Source organism: Triticum aestivum, chromosome 6D, assembly GCF_018294505.1.
Source record: "Triticum aestivum cultivar Chinese Spring chromosome 6D, IWGSC CS RefSeq v2.1, whole genome shotgun sequence".
NCBI lineage: Eukaryota > Viridiplantae > Streptophyta > Magnoliopsida > Poales > Poaceae > Triticum > Triticum aestivum.
Window position 1 is genome coordinate 315,528,886 of NC_057811.1, and position 9,882 is coordinate 315,538,767.

Consider the following 9,882-nt stretch of genomic DNA (forward strand, 5'->3'; position numbering starts at 1 on the left):
CGCCGCCCCGCCCTCCCCTCGACCTCACACCACCGCCGTGCTTGGCAGCGCCCCCAGCCCATCCCGTTAATCCCGGCCGACCTCCAGATCGGGCGCCAGTAGCTCTAGGCTCCACACGCCCCTAAGATAAACACCGAGGCGCTGCTTCCCCAGCGTAATAGCCGGACTAGCGCCTATTACACCGGAGAACGCTTCCGTTAATTGGGAATCAACTGACCAGGAATTGAAATCAGGGGGCGACGGACCTCTAGCTAAGGTGAAATAGTATATGAGAAGAAACCTTGTGCATCGTGAGTAACTAGGAACATCTAGTATCAAGAAGAAGCGGTCAACTAGTGTCTTCTGTGGGATGAATACCGTGCAAGCAGACACGTAAGATTTGCACGAATAAGGGAAGAGGAGTACCATCTCCGGTTTCCAGTGTGGTCGCCTCCACAATGTCGCGCCGATCTTCTTCTTTTTGCCGGGGAAACCGATGTTTTGGAGGAGGGTGCAGGCTTGGACAAACCCATGGCCAAATTGTTGACTGTGTTGCCGTGGCCGTATGTCGGCGGAGGGGAAGCAAATCTGAGGCGACGAAGGACAACGTAGCAGGAACAACTCCGGTGCGGTGGACGGTGGCGAAGTTGGAGCGGCAGCGGTGAGGCGCAGGACAAGGTGGTTGAACTGGCTCGAGTACGGACGGCTCGGCCTCGGCTTCAACTACTAGCCTTGGAGGGCGTTGCGGTTGAGGTTGCGGTGGACGACGACGTCGGGATATCGGCTCCGGTGTGATGGAGGAGGGCGGCGGTTGATGGGTAGGATGGGGTGGCGGACGGAGGATGCCGGGGTTTCGCGGCTGGTGGAGAGGTAGTTTTGGCGCCTACAGAGTATGAATGGGGAATCGGACGGGAGGGGGGGGGGCTAAGGGAGAACCATGTTTTGGTCTGGGACGCGCTTGTTTTTGGCTTTTTTGAACAGATGGGACGCGCTTCTTTGAAATTTGGGGAAAGTACAAACTTTGCCCTCCTCTTAAATTTCAGACCTACTGCGGGTCGGGGGTAGGATGGTAATCCCAGGTGTCCCAAATAGTGGGCGGGAGCGATTTTGGCCGCGCGCATGTGTGCTTAGGCGGCCATTGTGTATGAATGTTTTTCGGAGGCGGTTGCGTGGCGTCTAGATGAAGCTACAAACCTACCCTGGTTTAGACCTTTGGACGTCAGGCCGGTAGGTTTCACGTGTCGGAGTTAGAAAAGTAATTTCCTTCTACTACCAAACATTGGTCTCACGTGGTTTTGGGCGAGTAGAGGCTCTTTTGGCGCTTCGTTCAAAATTTTGAAATAGAAGCATTCACGTTTAGAGTACTCTTGAACTTTGAGGATTGACCTAAATAGACAACGTTAAATCTGACCTCGTATGTTTGAAAACCTCACTAAATTATCCGCTTCTTTTTGAAATTTTGACACTTGAAAATCCTATAACTACGATTATTTTGGAATGGAGGAGCTAATTTTGAATCTATTTTGTACACGACTACATATGCTATTATGTACAAAATTAGAGCAAAGATTGGTGCCCGCATAATTTAGGTATGATTTACAAATGCCATGATATCGAATTCAAATAATTGAATGGACTTCATGTTGAATTCAATTTTTTAAACCACCTTAAGTTGAATTCAAATGTATGCTAGTTCATAGCTAGCTATTTATAATGTTCATTGTGTAACTTTCGTATGTATAATGTGCTTTACACACACAACATGAACTATACTCACATTTATATTCGATTGCTAAGTGATACATTGTCTGGAATTCAAAATACTAACTATGTGGATCAATTATGTCGAATAATAACATAGACATGCTCAAATCCGATAGAATCTAGATGTCTGATGGATCAATGACCGTTCCTTACGCGAATTGCAAATATCATGATCCCATCCTAATATTTGGATACAATTTATATCTTTAATCAATGTGTACATCAGTCTTTTACGTGTAGTTTCACTCTCCATCGGTGGTCTCTCACACATGCTCACACACTCTCTCCCGAAATGTCTTTCTCGTAGACATGCTCTCGATATAACCCTCCCTCCCTCTCATAACCATTTACGACGGTTTTCACTAACCTTTCTCACAAGCACTCTTCCTCTCACAAGCATACACACGCACAATCCCCATCGACCCTTTCTATATACATAAACCTGCCTACGTTTCTCCTGCACGCACATTATCTTTAGGTCTGTCTCTGATGCATTGTCTCACACCTCTCTTCCTAATCGACGAGTATGATTCTAGCAGAGCATTCTGTAGGATGCCCCTTAAAGTTAGGTTGGATGAATAGTAATATCAGAGATAAGGGGTTACCTTAGTCCGAGAACCCAGGGTTACAAATCCTAGCCGGCTTTGTCAGTGGACACAGAGTCCTTCACAATTCTGCTATCGTTGTCTTGTACGACAAGTCATCCATGGGTCTCCCTAAATGCGTCACGGGCCGACCAATGTGGCGCAGGACGAAACCGAACCAAGGGCCTCACCTCGACCCACCGGACCTCACGCAGTGACACACCCTCTGCCCCCAGGTCTCGTTATCTTCTCACACCCACACATACCAACACAGACACCACACAAAAAAATCTCCTCGTGCCTCTATACCCTCCCCCCTTCCATATACACACTCAAGGGAATCTCTCGCCGTGACATCATATTAGTCTCTCTCTCTCTCTAGACCTCTCTCATTTCTCATGCTATCTCTCCCACGCCCCCTCCCCCCGCCGGCCCCTCTATCCATGCCTCTCTCGAATACGTAATACACACACATACCTCTCTAGGCCCTGCCAAATACATCAACTACACATTCACACATGTTACATCACGTACCCCATTGATCTAAAAAGCCCTCTCTTCATGTTTATTTCGCATACAATATTCCTTTTGAATAAAGTGTGGCCAAAAAATTATTTTAGAATTTCTACATATATACAACATTACAAAGTTATATGGAGGAGTATGAACGTTAATTTGTTGCATGGTGCCCACAATGATATTTATTCCGCACTGTGAATTTTTATATTTTTATACTATATACTCCCTCCGTTTCTTTTTACTTCGCATATAAGATTTGATCAAAGTAAAACTACACAAAGTTTGACCAAATTTATATAAAAAAATATGAACATCTACAATACTAAAACTATATAGTATGAAAATACGTTTCATGGTGCATCTGATAATGTTGATTTCATATTGTGAATGTGTATATTTTTTAATATAAAGTTAGTCAGACTCTACAAAGCTTAACTTTGACCAAACCTTATATGCGGACTAAAAAGAAACGGAGGGAGTATAAAGTTAGTCATAATAAAGAGAAACGAAGAGCATCTCTCTCCCCATCGCATACACCCCCTCTACGCCCCTTTCACGTACGCACACAAACTATCTCCAGGTCCTCTAAAAGTAAGCCACCAGCACATTCACGCATGTTTCATGTTTCTCTCGCGATATATACAGTGACGATCATTGTATTTCGAGCGAAAGAACGATACGTACACTAGACTTCAGAATCCACTCATTATGGTCACCATTTACGTTTTGTGGTTATTGTACAGTCACGGGCTCACCATATAGCTCTGTATTTGCTCAAGACACGACTAGTTGACCAGTTAAACGCTCCACGTGGCACCTCTAGTGTTGCATCACATTATCTCACTACCATTGGGCCCACCTGTTGGCTTGTATCCACTCTTCTACACTCTTATAAAAAACAGAGTTGGTGATGATGGTGTGCCTGCCATCCTGCAATATAGGCCGTCCGATTTATATCTGACGGATAGGAAGGAAACTGTGGCAATTTTGCAAAAAGGTACCCACACACCTCTCCACATTTGCAAATAAGGCCTTCCCTCGTTCATCCTTTTCTCTCACAAGATAAACTAGTCATACAAATGCATCTTGATGTTACGTGCAACGCACGGGCATCTTGCTAGTAAGAATGAAAACAAACAACAACAAAATATTGGACGGTGGTTCGAAGTCATGACCGCGGGCACAACGGACAAGGTGGCCTTGTATTGGTATGCTGAGCCGTCTGTTTTAACACACATGAGCTGGTGTGGTGATTATATACACATGCACGCATGCACACGATTTGCATGCACGCAACACTCACACGAACACATGCAGCCACGCACGCACGCAACACTCACACGTACACACGTAGGCACGCACGCATGCAACACTCACACGCACACACGCATGCATGCATGCACACACCGCACGACCAACACACACTCTCACGCTCAAGTGCTCAACCTACACGTGCATGCACACACATCAGGCCCTGATAGACACATACACAACCAGGTGATTCCCGCTCATGGGTTGGATTCTTGTCGTGCCTGCGTAAATTTGTGTTTATCTGACCTTTTTCCTATGTGAACATACATGTGGGACCCACAAGGAACATGGTCAATTTAACTAGTCAACATGGTGCCACGCAGACTATTTGGCCGGTCAACAGGGTGCAATCCGATGCTGAACGGTGAGCAAGTGAGCGTATAATCACCACAAAACATATATAGTGACCGTAATGAGCGTATTAAAGTTCGGTGACCGTATTACGCTTTTCTCTCTGTAGGCCCTCCAAAACTACATCTCTACACGTTCTCGCATGTTACATCTAACAACTATGCAATACAGCGCTACTACGACACTCTAACATAATAAATCATATGTGTTTTTAGTTTTACTAGATATCATATTGTTACTTAATTATTCAGTTTGCATACATTAAATTGCCTTTGAAATGTATGGCCAGTATCATATACCGCGCGGGAAAAATCCCGCCCTTTCCTATTTAATCAGGTTTGTATCGATGGATCGTGCGAAACAGCAAAACTATAGTACTATACAGTACAAGTGACAGTTCACGGGGCCGCCGTGTCGTGTACTCCTCCGTCGTAAGAGTGGAGCACTCGCTTTCATAAATGTTCTAGTCCCGTTCACCGACATGTGGGACATCATGCTACCGACTCCACGTGCCATACCGAAATACAGTGCAGAGCAGTAGGGGTGAAGCACCCCAGTCATGGCGCTGGCGTAGTAATGAGCAATGAGGCGTCAAATCACAAAGCTGCACCTTTCCCGTAGTTAAGTTGGAGGGTCGAAGTAATAATGCTAAAAAAAGAATTTGGAGGGACGAAGCAACCACCATTTCACTCGTTGCTGAATCCGCTTCTCCCTCATCTTCTTCAAGTTAACCAAGTGTTTCTTCTGCCGTTGTTTTGCCTCATGTGGGACGTGGATCGGCTTGGTAAAGCACTAACACATGGGACCGCATGTTAGCAAACCGCCAGGCCAACGTCCTCTAAAGATAAGAAACTTCCCCCGCCATCCGCGCGGCAAAATCACTTCCTTTTTACTAATCTTGATTCTATATTTTTTTAGATCAATATAATTGAGATTTGTATAGATAGCACACCGGAGCAAAACCAAGTGGTACGGTTAAGGGCATCCACAATGTGTAGCCAAATGTGAAAATAGCTTTTGTCATCGGTGGGAACCATTGTGGACGGTGCTGCCAAAGCCAAAAAGATGGAACCGAAGCTCCCTGATTGATTGATTGATTGAAGGAATAGAAAAATGCAACGTCTCTCCTCTTTCTCCCATGCTTGGACGCATGTACAGTATAGAGCACAGAGTCTACTCCCCTGTCCCTTCTATCACAAATCACAAAGCAGTGAGGCGTCAAATCACAAAGCACGGACGAAGCAACCATCATTTCACTCTTCACTGACTCCGCTTCTCCATTTTCTTCTTCGAGAAACCACCTCACCGCACTAAGCTGGACGGACGATGCTATTGTGTACTAGTAGTCTCTTTACTCGTTCCGTAATACATCATCCTGCAACTAACTTATTATTCACTTGTCTTGCAAGGCTTCTTATGATGTGCATTACCGAGAGGGCCCAGAGATACCTCTCCGATACTCGGAGTGACAAATCCTAATCTCGATCTTTGCCAACCCAACAAACACCTTCGGAGATACTTGTAGAGCATCTTCATAATCACCCAATTACGTTGTGCCGTTTGATACCACACAAGGTATTCCTTTGATATCCGGGAGTTGCATAATCTCATAGTTGAAGGAATATGTATTTGACATGAAGAAAGCAATAGCAATAAAACTGAACGATCAATATGCTAAGCTAACGGATGGGTCATGTCCATCACATCATTCTCTTAATGATGTGATCCCGTTATCAAATGACAACTCATGTCCATGGTTAGGAAACCTTAACCATCTTTGATCAACGAGCTAGTCAAGTAGAGGCTCACCAGGGACACAATGTTTGTCTATGTATTCACACATGTATTTAGGTTTCCGATCAATACAATTCTAGCATGAATAATAAGCATTTATCATGAATAAGGAAATATAAAATAACAACTTTATTATTTCCTCTGGGGCATATTTCCTTCAGTCTCCCACTTGCACTAGAGTCAATAATCTAGTTCACATCGCCATGTGATTAACACGAATAGTTTACATCACCATGTGATTAACACCCATAGTTCACATCGCCTTGTGACCAACACCCAAAGGGTTTACTAGAGTCAGTAATCTAGTTCACATCGCCATGTGATTAACACCCAAAAAGTACTAAGGTGTGATCATGTTTTGCTTGTGAGAGAGGTTTAGTCAACGGGTCTGCCACATTCAGATCCGTATGTATTTTGCAAATTTCTATGTCTACAATGCTTTGCACGGATCGACTCTAGCTAATTGCCCCCACTTTCAATATGTATCCAGATTGAGAGTTAGAGTCATCTGAATCGGTGTCAAAGCTTGGATCGATTTAACTCTTTACGACGAACTCTTTATCACCTCCATAACCGAGAGATATTTCCTTAGTCCTCTAAGGATAATTTTGACCACTGTCCAGTGATCTACTCGTGGATCACTATTGTACCTCCTTGCAAAACTCATGCCAAGGTACACAATAGGTCTGGAATACAGCATGGCATACTTTATAGAACTTATGGCTGAGGCATAGAGAATGACTTTCATTCCCTCTCTATATTCTATCGTGGTCGGGTGTTGAGTCTTACTCAACTTCATACCTTACAACTCAGGAAAGAACTCCTTCTTTGACCAATCCATTTTGAACTCCTTCAAAATCTTATCAAGGTATGTACTCATCAAAAGTCTTATCAAGCGTTTTGATCCATCTCTATAGATCTTGACGCCTAAAATATAAGCAGCTTTACCCAGGTCCTTCATTGAAAAGCTTTTATTCAAGTATCAGTTATGCTATCCAGAAATTCTACATCATTTCCAATCAACAATATGTCATCCACATATAATATTAGAAATGCTACAGAGCTACCACTCACTTTCTTGTAAATACAGGCTTCTCCGAAAGTCTGTATAAAACCATATGCTTTGATCACCTCACCAAGCGTATATTCCAACTCCAAGATGCTTGCACCAGTCATAGATGGATCGCTGGAGCTTGCACATTTTGTTAGTACCTTTAGGATTGACAAAACCTTCTAGTTGTATCATATACAACTCTTTTTTTAATAAATCCATTAAGGAATGCAGTTTTGATATCCATTTGCCAGATTTCATAAAATGCGGCAATTGCTAACATGATTCGGACAGATCACTTAAGCATCGATACGAGTGAGAAAATCTCATCATAGTCAACACCTTGAACTTGTCGAAAACCTTTTGCGACAATTCGAGCTTTGTAGATAGTAACACTACCATCAACGTCTGTCTTCCTCTTGAAGATCCATTTATTCTCAATGGCTTTCCGATAATTGGGCAAGTCCACCAGAGTCCACACTTTGTTCTTATATATGGATGCTATCTTAGATTTCATGGCCTCAAGCCATTTATCGTAATTTGGGCTCATCGTAGCTTCTTCATAGTTCGTAGGTTCGTCATGGTCTAGTAACATGACTTCCAGAACAGGATTACCGTACCACTCTAGTGCGGAACATGCTCTGTTTGACCTACGAGGTTCGTTAGTAACTTGATCTGAAGTTTCATGATCATCATCATTAGCTTCCTCTCTAGTTGGTGTAGGCATCACGAGAACGGTTTTCTGTGATGAGATACTTTCCAATTCAAGAGAAGGTACAATTACCTCATCAAGTTCTACTTTCCCCCCAGTCACTTCTTTCGAAAGAAACTCCTTCTCTAGAAAGTTTCCATTCTTGGCAACAAAGATCTTGCCTTCGGATCTGTGGTAGAAGGTGTACCCAATTGTTTCCTTAGGGTATCCTATCAAGACGCACTTCTCCGATTTGGGTTCGAGCTTATCAGGCTGAAGCCTTATGACATAAGTGGCGCAACCCCAAATTTAAGAAACGACAGCTTAGGTTTCTTGCCAAACCACAATTCATACGGTGTCGTCTCAATGGATTTTGATGGTGCCCTATTTAATGTGAATGCAACTGTCTCTAATGCATAACCCCAAAACGGTAGTGGTAAATCGGTAAGAGACATCATAGATCACACCATATCTAATAAAGTACGGTTACGACGTTCAGACACACCATAACGCTCTGGTGTTCCAGGTGGCGTGAGTTGTGAAACTATTCCATATTGTTTTAAACTTTTATTCAAGTATCCTTTTATGCTATCGAGAAATTCTACATCATTTCCAATCAACAATATGTCATGCACATATAATATTAGAAATGCTACAGAGCTACCACTCACTTTCTTGTAAATACAGGCTTCTCTGGAAGTCTGTATAAAACCATATGCTTTGATCACCTCATCAAAGCGTATATTCCAACTCCGAGATGCTTGCACCAGTCATAGATGGATCGCTGGAGCTTGCACATTTTGTTAGTACCTTTAGGATTGACGAAACCTTCTGGTTGTATCATATACAACTCTTTTTTAATAAATCCATTAAGGAATGCAGTTTTGATATCCATTTGCCAGATTTCATAAAATGCAGCAATTGCTAACATGATTCAGACAGATCACTTAAGCATCGATACGAGTGAGAAAATCTCATCGTAGTAAACACCTTGAACTTGTCGAAAACCTTTTGCGACAATTCGAGCTTTGTAGATAGTAACACTACCATCAGCGTCTATCTTCCTCTTGAAGATCCATTTATTCTCAATGGCTTGCTGATCATCAGGAAAGTCCACTAGAGTCCACACTTTGTTCTTATATATGGATCCTATCTTAGATTTCATGGCCTCAAGCCATTTATCGGAATCTGGGCTCATCATAGCTTCTTCATAGTTCATAGGTTTATCATGGTCTAGTAACATGACTTCCAGAATAGGATGACCGTACCACTCTAGTGCGGAACATGCTCTGGTTGACCTACGAGGTTTGTTAGTAACTTGATCTGAAGTTTCATGATCATCATCATTAGCTTCCTCTCTAGTTGGTGTAGGCATCACGGGAACGGTTTTCTGTGATGAGATACTTTCCAATTCAAGAGAAGGTACAATTACCTCATCAAGTTCTACTTTCCTCCCACTCACTTCTTTCGAAAGAAACTCCTTCTCTAGAAAGTTTCCATTCTTGGGAACAAAGATCTTGCCTTCGGATCTGTGGTAGAAGGTGTGCCCAATTGTTTCCTTAGGGTATCCTATGAAGCGCACTTCTCCGATTTGGGTTCGAGCTTATCAGGCTGAAGCCTTATGACATAAGTGTCGCAACCCCAAATTTAAGAAACGACAGCTTAGGTTTCTTGCCAAACCACAGTTCATACGGTGTCGTCTCAACGGATTTTGATGGTGCCCTATTTAATGTGAATGCAGCTGTCTCTAATGCATAACCCCAAAACGGCAGTGGTAAATCGGTAAGACACATCCTAGATCACACCATATCTAATAAAGTATGGTTATGAAGTTCAGA